The sequence below is a fragment of the Mus caroli genome, chromosome 15 (genome assembly GCF_900094665.2).
Source record: "Mus caroli chromosome 15, CAROLI_EIJ_v1.1, whole genome shotgun sequence".
NCBI classification, from domain to species: Eukaryota; Metazoa; Chordata; class Mammalia; order Rodentia; family Muridae; genus Mus; species Mus caroli.
This window is the reverse complement of record NC_034584.1, coordinates 1,226,101-1,239,653: the sequence shown is the minus strand read 5'-3', so window position 1 is coordinate 1,239,653 and position 13,553 is coordinate 1,226,101. Positions and strand designations below refer to the sequence as shown.

Genomic DNA, 13,553 nt, shown 5'->3' with positions numbered 1-13,553 from the left:
GATAAATACTTAATGAATACCGACTCTATGCCAGACATTGTCTGTGCCAGACACTGGGACATATGAGCCAGGAAAAGGGATATAGCCAATGACCTCAGTGAGGGTTTTGGTAGAGCTTGAGTTTTATTTAAGAAAAGAATATAATAAACAAATTTCCGGGTGATAGAATAAAGTTGTTTTCTAAAGAGCACCTTTTGTGTGTGCAGTTGCTGAGGATGCGTCTATTTCTGAGTTTGTTCTTGCTTTGGACTTGCAAGTAAGAAGATGGATAAATGCTTCCCTATTCCCCAGCACTTCTTCATGCCTCTCTACATCTGAATTATTACTGAGTTATCTTCCCTTTTCCTGGACCTTGAGTTTCTCTAGAATCAGACTGTATTTCTTTTATCTCTTCAACAACATGGATATGTCTTTTTTCCTTCAATAGCCTTTGTTGGCTTGTGAGAAATCACTCTCCTTCCATCATTTCTTATTTCTTTCAAACTTTGGTACCTTCTGTTCTTGTTCTACCAATTTTCTTCTACCCCAGCTTCAAATGGCAATTGCAACAGTTGCATCCACTCTTTTAAGATCCTAATTGTTTTCCTTGGCTTTTTGTCTTGACAAGTTTGAAGCTAACTTAGCAGTCTATTCCACATTGCACTGTAGGAAACAGGATGTATCTGTCTAGAAAATTTTATGATCACCATACTGACTGTCGTATTAACGTCCCAAAATTCCTGTATTTCCACTGATATATTATTCTCTCTCTCACCCTGAATAAAACCCAAACTGTGTGACCTCATTGAGAGGTAGCATTGTGACTAAGGCAGAAACCTATATCTATTTTGACTGAACTTTTTCCCCTGGTCTCTGTACAACATGCATTAAATTTCTATAAGTTCTAAACCTATGTATTTATAAATTCATATTTATATATATGATTAAACTATATAATCTCTAAGGTACTTCTTCAATCCTTATTGCTTACAGCTTACTTCCATTCCTCATCATGTGAGTTCTCAGTTGGTACCACAGTCTCTCAGTGGCAAACATGTATGGACCACATATTATCGATCTGCATCCTAGGAACAAAGATATAGGACGTTCTTGTGTCAGTAGAGATTTGGGGCTAGGAGGCCTTCTCTTGTCTCTTTCTATGTGGTGCAATCCCACTTGGAATTGCTCATTCTTCTGACCAGCAACTCATCTAAATCCAAATGTGATGTTTTGTATCCTTGAATATAACCTTCCATTCATTTCTCACTCTTCTCAATAAAGCGCCTGCCAATACAAGGAATTAGTTTGTAACATACACCCCTTTCTGCCTCTAGAATAAACTCTTTCTCTAAATCTCAAAATCTATCTTTCAGCAACAGCAAGACAACTTTCTAAATACAAATGTGTAACTTCTTATCTCCAGGCATGTGAATTTCTCTGGAAATAAAGTATCATCAGAATACAGGTATACATATACCATACATCTCATATTCCAATAATCATAGAAAAGTTCACACTAACATAATGTCTTCCCTCTTATAATATTGGACTCTCACTAGGCCTCATTCTACTAAATGTAGAAAAGGAAGAGTCTCTCAGAACTGATGGGAAAATGAATATATATGGAGTCTTGGTGTACCATATCTCCTAAGTCAAAATTGGGTTATGGAATGTATACTGTTCTCAAGTCTTTAGATGTTTTATTTTAAAATGAACAGAGTCATAAAGAATTACATACCACTTGAAATTACGCCTTTTTTTAAACAAAAAGGGAATGATACATTCTAAAACATCTGCTTTGCTTGATTATTTTTGCTGAAGTGATGACATTATAGCTCATTTCTACTCCAAGTTTCAGGTTTCTGTTTAAAACCTTTACTTGAACCTCATCTGAGCCTGTGGTTACCAGTATCCAGTCATTCTACCCAAATCTTTTTCCCAGAAACTTCTGAAGAGATTCTCTGCACCAGCTGTGGGAACTAAAAGACTGTTTGTTCCCCCTCCCTCAAGTTCATTTATCTAGAATACATTCAAAAGAAAGAAGCACTGCTTCATTTACCTAACCTTTTGTTTTCTACCCTACCCAAGAGTCACACAGTAGGTACCACATAAAACAGGTCTCTGATTCAACATGCAAGGATGCAGGAGAACGGTGTTCATGCTGAGATTTGGTACATGTGACATCAGAAGAAGAAACAAAATAAACTTTTTCTCAACAAATATCAGAGACTGCTTATTTTAATTTTATACCAAAAGTTTTCTTTGGCTTCGTTCTTAATTTATATGTGATCACTGTACAACCAGACCACTTTTATTTGCTATTCCATCATTCCTTCAAAAAAATGTGGGCCCCTTAGACCAGTGTAAGGTTTCAGCTGGTAAAGTAGACATGCTTGTTATGTTGAGTTTGAATTCTAGAACCCCCATTAGAAAGAGAGAAATAACAGAAATATCCTATCACCTCCAAATGCTAACTGTAACATATGAGCACACTAGCATGTATGTACCCACATTTACACCATATACAAACATTGATGATGATGATAATGATAATGGTAGTGGTGATGGTGGTGATGATGATGAAGAATGAAAAGGAACCTGACAAGGAACAAGTGGCTTTATGATAGTGCGGGAAATAAATGGTTGTGATCGTAAGATACTTTGATTCCAGGGAAAATTTTACAAGATGATTTTGGCATATCACATTGCATTTGCCAATTTCCAGGTATAATTATTTCTGATTGTATTTGAAGGCATTTATTTTGCTTATTACTTATTACAATTATTAAAATTTCTATCAAAGGTGGTATTTTCAAGTTATAGGTGTGGATCTATTTTATAAAAATGAGAATAGCTGACCCTATAGAGTATTTTGTTTGACACTGGAGTCTTCTTAGCAGTGAGTCTCAAGAGATAGGCCTGTCTATGTCCATGTTGATAGGTTGCTGTGGTAAGACCTCACTAAGCCATGATCTGGAGGGCCCACAGAAGGATGGAAAGAAGTCACACCTGCCAAAGTCCTCCATTAGCCGCTGCAATTAGCTGCACAATTACACCAGTCACACCAAATTGCCACCCACGGTGACAGGGATCTTACTAGTGACTTAATGACATGTTTTCAGTTTTGCTATGACAACCATGCTTTTACAGACAAGCTTGCCTGGATCCTCAGATGCTAGGATGGTTCATGGACTTAAACACTAGAAATATGATTAATGAAGAAAGCTCAGTTCTCCCATTACCTGTCAACATTATCCAGGTAATATAACTGATCAACAGTTTCATGTTCACTGCAAATACTCTTTTCTCCTTAAAATATTATAATATGGTTATTAGAAAACACTAGAGATTGACTTTTAAAATTACTTTTATTATTATTATTATTTAGGGGATCACCAAAAAATATGAATTTGTCAGGTATTAATTTTAATTCTCACTTAAGACATATAAGTCTTTGAACCTCTAACTCTATTACTTTTATTGGTGTCTGGAATACATGATCGGCATAGTATAAAAGAACTGATGACTATTAGAGTCATTTGAAGGATAACAACTGAAGGGCCACTCCTGTTTTCCAGTATCCCGTTGTTATCTATGTACAGTTCTCAGATCTGATCTGCCATTCAGATCATATTGGGCTCCAGATCCACTGTAGAACCCCCAAGAAGTCTCTAAGAAGACCAGTAACTATGTTTCTGTTCTTTTTAAGCAAAGAAAATGGCATCATATAGTAAAACTTTTGTGTATAAAAATCGACCCAAGTTTATCATTAGCATAAACAGAGAAAGACATTTTTAAGTACCTAGAATTTAGCCCGGTGTGGTGGCACACGTCTTTAATCCCAGCACTTGCGAGGCAGAGGCAGGCGGATTTCTGAGTTCGAGGCCAGCCTGGTCTACAAAGTGAGTTCCAGGACAGCCAGGGCTATACAGAGAAACCCTGTCTCAAAAAACCAAAAACCAACCAAACAAACAAACAAAACAACAACAACAACAAAAAAAACCAAACCTAGAACTTATTTTTCTTGTTTTCTTATTCTATGAGGTATGGCGCAAAATAGGATTTTTTTTTTCTTAGCTTATACCACAAACTTACAAGATGAAAGTGAACGATCATTCAGACTGTTGCTCACAGAGACAGTTGCTCATTTTTCCTGTCATTGGCAGGATGACTAATGTCTTGCTATGACTCCTCTACTAAAATCAACTACAAGATCTGTTCATCGGTCTTACATGAAAAGATTGATCGATCTCATTATTGTTCTGCTTGGATTTTTTTCTCTGTCATCCACTTCGCACACTCACCTTATTTCCTGAACTTGACTCTGAATGAGTTTAGGTTGGTTCAAAAGCCAACTCATTTCGAAAGGATAAAGATGTTCTCCACCCCCACTAAAAGACTTCCAAAATCGCTACAGCACCTCTCAGAGAGATGAGTAAATCCCAGAGATGACTAATGCAGAGGTGTCAGCAGACACTAAAAATGTGTGAGTTCTGTCAGAGTTGTTTAAACAGAAAACAAGCCACACAGCTAAGTCTTCTGTTTCCTTAAGCCCTGGACACATGGTTCTATCTACTTCACAGGCAAAGAAAGCAGACTCTTGGGTAAAATATAAGTTACTGATATTTGGCTCAGAGGCAGCTCTCAGTCTGTGTACCTCCCTCAGAATAGGAGGCATTTTGGAGTATCTGAAGACTTTTTCTCAATGTCATGATTTGGGGAAGGGGTCTTCTCCAGTGTACTGACGAGAGGCCACAGATGCTCCAGAACATCCTGCCTTGCATGAGACAATTCCCACAACAAATCACATCACCCAGAATGATATTGCTAAGGCCGAGAGCCTACTCTAGGTCCTGATGCCCGTTCTCCTAGTATTTTTAGCTACAGTCAATGCTAATATTACCATGCCCTTCCTTATGTTTCCATAAGCATAAGTATCTGCAGTAATATTTCCCTTATCTCTGATAATGAAGGAACAGCCTCCCCCCCCCATGTTATTCTTTGGACACTTAACATGTCTCTTTGCTTTAGACTCCTTTACCAAAGAATACTAAATTGTCACAGAGGTTGCCTGGAGATACACTTGACATCATAAATATCTAGTTGTCAGGGAAACTTGTGGGGAGCGGGTGTGGCGGCAGTTCCAAAGGCGCCAGGGACTGCAGTTAAGTCGTATGACTTACACCTGACTTCCTCATATAAACCACAAACATCGTGAGAGCTGTGCAGGTGTACCAGGTTACTGGCGAAGCCATTTTGGTGGAAATATGCCCCTGCTGCCCTGATTAGCTGAAGCTGCGTACCTGGTGAGGTAATGTGGCCTACTGTGCGTGGATATAAGAGTGAGAGGCCCAGGGCTCGAGGTCTTTCGCCTACACAGTCAATGCTCTCCCAATAAACTTGTGCAGAAGGATCCTATTGTGGTATCTTTCTTGCTGGCGAGTCAGGCGTCCCACAGAAATTAAAACAACTCAAAATGTGTATGCTTCTCAGAGAAAGGTGCTTTTTCAACCCGATATTATTAGATCTTAGAGACAGCTAGGGCCAGAAGAGCAGGGACAGCCAGCACCGCCATTTTTGTCAAGTTCTTGGAAACTTGTCCCTTCTCACTGCAAACCTGGAAAGGGGAGGGAAAAAAATCCACAGAGAGGCCAATTACACTTGCCAAAAGTGGCTTCGCAGCTGTCTTTCAGAGGTATCAACACTGACTCTGTGTATGTCACCTTAACTCAATAAGAGAATATTTACTTCATTTACTGTTAACCATCAATCAAGGAATACATTTAAAAAGAAAAATGATACAAAATGAATGGCAAGGCTAAAGTCTATTTTTTTTTCCAATCTCAGATTGCTAAAACAAAATATGCAGCATAATGTCATCAGATTTTCAGGGGATTTAATGAATTTTGTGGTTGAAAAATTTTTACAGAATGGCCATGTTTTTGCCTCCTTTATATAGACTATCACCAATAAGCACACAAAGTGCTGTGTATCTGGCTGGAGCTTGCAGACACTCATAGGCATCCTGCTTGTTGTACAGCTTGGATCTTTTTATCTAGAAATGTTCTTAAAACCAGGCTCCATTTTTTTTAACCACAGGAAACAGTGTATGTGTGTGTGCGTGTGCGTGTGCGTGTGTGTGTGTGAGAGAGAGAGAGAGAGAGAGAGAGGTATGCTTGTTTGTGTGGTTGAGAAAATGTGTGTATACATGGACGCACACACATGAATGAGCATGTGAAGAGCCATAGGTAGGGTGTCTTTCATTATCACTCTCCAGCTTTTATTTTGAGATAAAATCATGAATCTTAGTCCTCTAGCTTGGCTGATCAGCAAACTTCCCAGGATCCTCCTGTTCTTCCCTCCTGACAGGGGATCTACAACTGCATGGCACCACAACATGCCTGGGTGTTTCCTATGGGCTCTGAGGATCTGAATTTAAACACTTGATCCTATGAACCATCTCTCCAGCTCAGACAAAGATATTTTAAAAGACTGGCCAAAGATTGGGTAAGAACATTTGAAGAAGAGAAATAATTTATATTAAACATTCAAATATTTAAGAGCTAAAATCAAGATGTTTTAAAGAAATAAAAATAGGAGAGGTCAAAATATAACTGTCTTGTGATATGGAGCTGTATCATCTATATATTCACTGCCTAAAGAATATCTCATCTATAGGTTACAATTTTGATATTTAGCTGCAATGTATGTCTTGTGCTGTTCTATAACTGTTTTTTCTTTGATATGTAAACCTCACATATCAAAGATATTGTCAGATAGCACAAGGACTAAGATTCTGAGGCAAGATTTCATGAGTAAATGACATCATTCCTCTCTTCTTCCTCTTATGAGTACATAACACATCCTTATCATTGTCCTATTATCCGAGTGCTCACTCAACAGATGAGTAGATTGTCTGTCCTTACATATCCTGCGGCATCCGAGAGAGAGAGAGAGAGAGAGAGAGAGAGAGAGAGAGAGAGATACCATTTTAGTCACCAAGTGACTATATGACTTTCTCTACAGCCCTGCCCCCCACAAATGAGTTCTGTATCAACTTTTAACAGGAGTCATAGACAGAGAAGATGCTGAGAATATCAGAGAGATAAACCATACAGTGTGGAAAGCAAAGTGTAGCTTTCCTAATTACTTCCTTCTACTCCCAATGGAATGCTCTGTGAAAATTACTGAATGGAAAGCTAATATCCAGAGCAAGATTATAAGAATATGAATACTTCTTCCAGGGCATGAACATGGTAGGAGAGAGCCCAGGCACATTTTTTGGGAGCCAGTTATCTCTGTCTTCAACTTGGAGACAGAGACATAGTTCATGGGAAATTATCTTCTCTTCATGAGGGGCAAGAAAGAAACATAACTGCAGGTATTGAAAGAAGGCCAGTTCAATGCTTATTTTCAATATATCTTTCACCCCTTCTAACACTTTCACATAAACACAACACACACACACTCACACTTGTTTAATCCCAAGTGGACTCCCCTGTGAGAGTAGGAATAGAGAAGGAAGCAGTTTTTTTCTCAATACAGGTTGTGCAGTCAAAGCATCAAAACATTCCAGCTCATGGTTCGCAGCATTAAAGAGTATGTTCAGTTTGAAGAGATGAGTCCTCAGCTCTATCTTATTTGGGGGCTGCTTGCCTGTGGGTGAACCATTGAAGAGTCCGCATAAAACTGCAGTAAATTGTGTGTGCAGGTGAGTAAAATTGTCCTGTCAAATAAGACCATACAGAAATGCCTGTGGGGGTCTGCTGTTCCTGATGGCAACAGAGTCAAGTTTCATTATGTAATCCTTTTAAGGACCAACCAGTAAGTGCTCCCATGAACTTGGCAGGCCACTGAGACACAGGGCCATCATATCACTTAAATTTCTATATGGTTTTAGTGACTAGTGAATTTATATCGAACTCTGAAACTTTACCAATTGCCACAATGCTCTTCAGTATATGCTACATAATATATGTGTTTTATCTGAACAAACAACTTGAAGAAAATCCTGCAAAAACTAACCACAAAATGGAAAGATCTGTGCTTATCCATTGCTACTGAGAGTATTAGATGCCATGTGTTTTCTCATCTGGGTGATTTCGAAGCCTCAGTTCAATAATACAGGCAAGGTCTTTCCTGTTTAGGGTTCCAACAACACAGGGCTGCACAGAGGACCCAGTGGTTCATACTGTCATGCGTGTATGTTCATACATGCATTTCCAAAGGGCATCCTGTGCTTTGAACGTTTGCTAATGAAATCACACATTACAGTCTTGTTGCCACCCACTGCTCTTCTCAGACAGGATGTCACAGCCTCTGTAACAACCTGTATACTGTTGAGCCTTTCACAGCTGAGACCATGGGACAGAAGTGATGAGAGGGAGGGGATAGGAGGAGAAAATATTTTCAAGCAAAATTTTACACTCTGCTTGTGATTTTATTTTTTTAATTTTAAAGTCAGTTACGAAAGTAACTCCCTAGCTATTCTCATCTAATTATTTTTAAAACTTCAAAATATGTTAATTAACAAAAGGCTATAATCACAGACAGAACAAAAACTAGAAAATCTGTACTCTGATCAATGAAGCCAAATATTAAAGTCTATAGACAATGTGTATGATATTTTCTTCAAAAAATTTTTAAGCTCAGATATTTTGGGAAAGCTTTCATATTTCTGCTTTATTATTTTTTATATTGAAGTTATTTTAGAAAATAACGGGTTCTCAGTTTGGTGAGTTCAAAGCAGAATTCTTCTTGCCTGGAGTGCTATTAGCACTTTTGTGATACTTCACTAGTGGGGATGTTGCAAGCATCTCCTAATTGTCCCCTCTTTTGGTAACAAAGATTTGGCTCCTCTCACCTTGCTCAATTAAATGCTTACACTTTAAAGAACAGATCAGGATGGGGCAGTGGTGGTCCACGTCTTTAATTCCAGCACTCCGGAGGCAGAGGGAGGCAATCTCTGTGAGTTCAAGGCCTAGAACTATAGGGCAGGGCTACCTAGAGGAAACCCTGATCCCCCCCCCCAAAGTAGGTCAATCACCCACATTTGTACTACTAAGAAAACTCAGCATATCTGAATATAGCAATAATTGGACATCCATTCACACTGTAATATTTCCTCATATTTGGCAAACAGGGGACAAAACAACTGGGACTAAAATAAGACAGCATGTAGGAGGACTATTCACTATGAGACAGCTACCTCTGTCTTATAGAATTGTGATGTGTGTCCCTCCCATCTTCTGCCTCTTTGTGCCTCTAGAGAGTTGTGAAACCTTGAAGAGCATGCTCTTGAGTTCCAAAAGGTCAGGAGGTCGCTTACCAAGAACCGTGCTTTCACATTTCTATCTCATATCCACCTCTCAGTCTCCACCACCACCCAAGAGTCCCATATATGTCTTCAAAACCAATTTCCATAGTTGTCCAATGAGTATGGACAGACTTTAGATCACAGAGGAAGTGAAATTGATTGTCAATATGGTTCAACTTGAAGGCTTTGCATTTGTGGTAGATAGTCTGTAGTCTAGGGTATAAATTAACTGACTTCTCTTAGTATCAGAGTGGTCTAGGCTTTTGGACAGACATATCCCTGGTTGCTTCAAGCAGAAAGAGTACTCCAAAGACAAAAGTCTGCAAGTAGCTCACTCTCACTAAAGCTTCCAGGCCACATGAATGTAGCAGAAGCAGAGAGCAGGAGGCCCTGACAGCTGGACAGTGGTTCATATAGGGCACATTACTCTTATACAAACACAGTCTCTCAGAATACCATCCTTAGACAAGGTCACTCGAGGTCATGAAAACAGAAGATTTTCTACTCTATTTTATTTAAGAACAAAAGGGAGGTCTATGTGCCATTAGCAAATAACTAAATATCCAGTTCTGTTGACCAACATGAGTGACTCTGACTTCATGATCAGTTTCATTGTATTCTAGTCTACAGATAAGATTTACTGAGATACCCAGATATGGAATTGTCCATACTTTCTAACAACACTGACCTAGAAAGAGCGTGTATTTTCTTTCTTTCCTTTTTTTTAAACGATTTAATTATTTATTTATTTATTATATGTAAGTACACTGTAGCTGTCTTCAGATGCACAAAAAGAGGGTATCAGATCTCATTATGGGTAGTTGTGAAACACGATGTAGTTGCTGGGATTTGAACTCAGGACCTTTGGAAGAGTAGTCAGTGCTCTTAACCACTGAGCCATCTCTCAAGTCCCCTTCTTTTTTTCTTTTTTAATCTACCCTTTTCTCATACAATACATCCTGTCCTCAGAATCTCCTCTCTCCCCTCCTCTCAATCCCTACCCTCCACTCCTCTCCTCTTCCCCAGCTCTACTGTTCTTCCTTTTAGCAAGGAGCAGGCTTACCAGGAACATCAACCTAACAAATGGTGGTGGTTTGAATATGCTTGGCACAGGGACTGGGACTTTTAGGAGGTGTGGCCTTGTTGGAGTATGACCTTGGTGGCGAACGTGTGTCATTGTGGGTGTCAGCTTTAAGACTCTGGGTTTAGCTGCCTAGAAGCCAGTTTACTCCTGCTTGTCTTCAGAACAAGATGTTGAGCTCTCAGCTCCTCCTGCACCATGCCTGTCTGGATGCTGCCATGTTCCTGCTTTGATAATCATGGACTGAACCTCTGAGCCTATAATCCAGCCCCAATTAAATGTTGTCCTTATAAGAATTGCCTTAGTCATGATGTATCTTCATAGCAATGCAAACCATAACTAAGACAAAAGTAGGTACCAGGGACTGGGGTATTGCTGCAGTAGGCCTGCCCATGCTTTTGCTTGGAAGAATGTGGATTTTGGGAGTTTAAATTTGGAATGCAGTGAAATGCTTCAAATAGGGATGAATGGGCCAACCTAGTAGGAATATGGGAGAGTTTCTTGCTGAGGATGATTTGAACTGTGGAAGCCTGGCTCTAGAGGTTTCTGAGGAGAAGCATTTTAATATGTGGTCAAGAGAATGTTCTTATGGTATTCTGGTGAAGAATGGGGCTGCTTTTTGTCCCTGTCTGAAGAGTCCACCTGAGGCTAAGGTCGAGGGGTTTATATTAATTGTGCTAAGGTAAAGGTATGTATATTACTTGCTTTGAAAAAGAAGTCTCAAAATAGCCTAGCATAAATTTTGTTGTGTAAAGTTCACTCTTATAAAGAGTGTTTTATTGAAAAGGAGCAAGGGAAGAAAGGAAAAATACAAAATCTATGATTCAAGTATTAGAAGGGCATCAGGAAGTGTAATGGACCTAAATCCTGAATTCAAGAAGATAAATAGATTAAGGGAGTAGTGACTTTGGAGCAATATTCCACCCAACTAAGTTTATGTCCAGGCATGGGAGTACAAGCCTTTAATCTCAGAAGATAGAGGCAAGCAGATATCTGAGTTCAAGGCCAGCCTAGTACAGAGCAAATTTCAGGTAAAAAAAAGCCTAGGCCCAGGAGTAATGGTACACCTCTTTAACCCCAGTATTTATTAGACAGAGCTATGCAGATCTCTGAGTTCAAGTTCAAACCTTCTTAAGTCTTCCCTAATGTTGCCCATCCAGAGTCCCATTCTGTAGTAGGTGCCTGCATCCTCTTAGAGAGTGTCTCATGGTCCGTCCTGTGACATGCTCTTGCACACTGTAGCAAATAATAACCCCAGCATGTTCAACTATACAGTGAACACTGAGAAATCTTCTCTAAAGGATAATTACAGAATTTCTTTGCCCTTTCACACTACAGTCTAAAATTTGGTTCTTGCTAGAATGAGTTTGTCACACCTTGGATGAATTTTCAACTGAATGGGCTTGTGACCCACTTCAGGAGGCCTGTCTCCATAAAGTAGAAAGAATGAGCTGTACTGAAGACCTGAAGGAGTGTTCTTCATGGATCACAGTGGGACCTGAGAGGGACAGATATGATTTTCTTAAATCAAATATAGCTTGCTTTGTACTGGTAATAGATCCCAAATAAATGCAATCCTGAATGAATCTCCCTAACACTGTCCTTGCAGAATGAAGTACCCAACAGCTGTGTTACAACCTACTTGATGAAATATCTATGCTTCCTAGACACTTATCTTCTTTATTTTTTCTGTACTCTCATCAACCTACTTCCTCTGAGTGTTTTGTGATATCAATCTCTCCATCTCTACCTCGGTCATCTATATAACTTGATCTATATATCTATTCCACCTATACCTATAATGTACATATATATATATATATATATATATATATAATTCTACAAAGAATTAGAGTTATATACTTGGCTAGTACTTTTACATGTTGAACTCAATTGCCCCAGAAATTCCATATAAGAAGAATGGGATCTGGCAAGACTTACTTGCCACTCTCTATCACATACCATAATCTCTCTCTTCATATCTGTACTTTTCTCATATCCACAAATATGCACGTAATATATAGGGACTAGGTCTGACTTCCCAATATATTGGAATCCATTACAGTCTGAATTTGGTGATGCAGACAATTTAGGGTGTCAATGTTTGCTAGTATATCATCGTCTGAATGGAAGAGAAAGAACTCTTCTTTTATTTTATTTTATTTTATTTATTTATTTTTTTTGGTTTTTCGAGACAGGGTTTTTGTGTATAGCCCTGGCTGTCCTGGTACTCACTTTGTAGACCAGGCTGGCCTCGAACTCAGAAATCCGCCTGCCTCTGCCTCCCAAGTGCTAGGATTAAAAGCGTGCGCCACTCTTCTTTTCTTAATGCTCAAATTTTCTTAGGTTAAATCAAACATTTTTACAGATAACCCTACCTTCCACACCACGGCAGATCCATGCTGAAGTCACTTTAAGTCACAAAGTCTCTTTTTTTTCATTTATTTATTTTTTTATTAGATATTTTCTTTATTTACATTTCAAATGCTATCCTGAAAGTTCCCCATACCCTCCCCCTGCCCTGCTTCCCTACCCACCAACTCCCGCTTCTTGGCACTGGCAATCCCCTGTACTGGGGCATATAAAGTTTACAACACCAAGGGGCCTCTCTTCCCAGTGATGGCTGACTAGGCCATCTTCTGCTACATATGCAGCTAGAGAGACATGAGCTCTGGGGATACTGATTAGTTCATATTGTTGTTCCACCTATAGGGTTGCAGAACTCTGCAGCTCCTTGGGTGCTTTCTCTAGCTTCTCCATTGGGGGGCCATCTTATAGATGACTGTGAGCATCCACTTCTGTGTTTTCCAGGCACTGGCATAGCCTCATACGAAACAGCTATACCAAGGCCCCTTCACCAAATCTTGCTGGCATATGCAATAGTGTCTGGGTTTGGCGGCTGATTATGGGATGGATCCCCATGTGGGGTAGTCTCTGGATAGTCCATCCTTTTGTCTTAGCTCCAAACTTTGTCTCAGTAACTCCTTTCATGGGTATTTAGTTCCCTATTCTAAGGAGGAATGAAGTATCCGAACATTGGTCTTCCCTCTTCTTGATTTTCTTTTGTTTTGCAAATTGTATCTTGGGTATTCTAAGTTTCTAGACTAATCCACTTATCAGTGAGTGCATATCTAATGACTTCTTTTGTGATTGGGTTACCTCACTAAGGATGATATC

General features: G+C 39.3%; 1 protein-coding gene across 1 annotated transcript in view; it reads right to left on the bottom strand.

Annotated features, from left to right (window-relative positions):
- Plcxd3 (phosphatidylinositol specific phospholipase C X domain containing 3) overlaps nucleotides 1–13,553 on the bottom strand; it is a 190,154-nt gene that overhangs the window by 43,923 nt on the left and 132,678 nt on the right. The window lies entirely within an intron of this gene.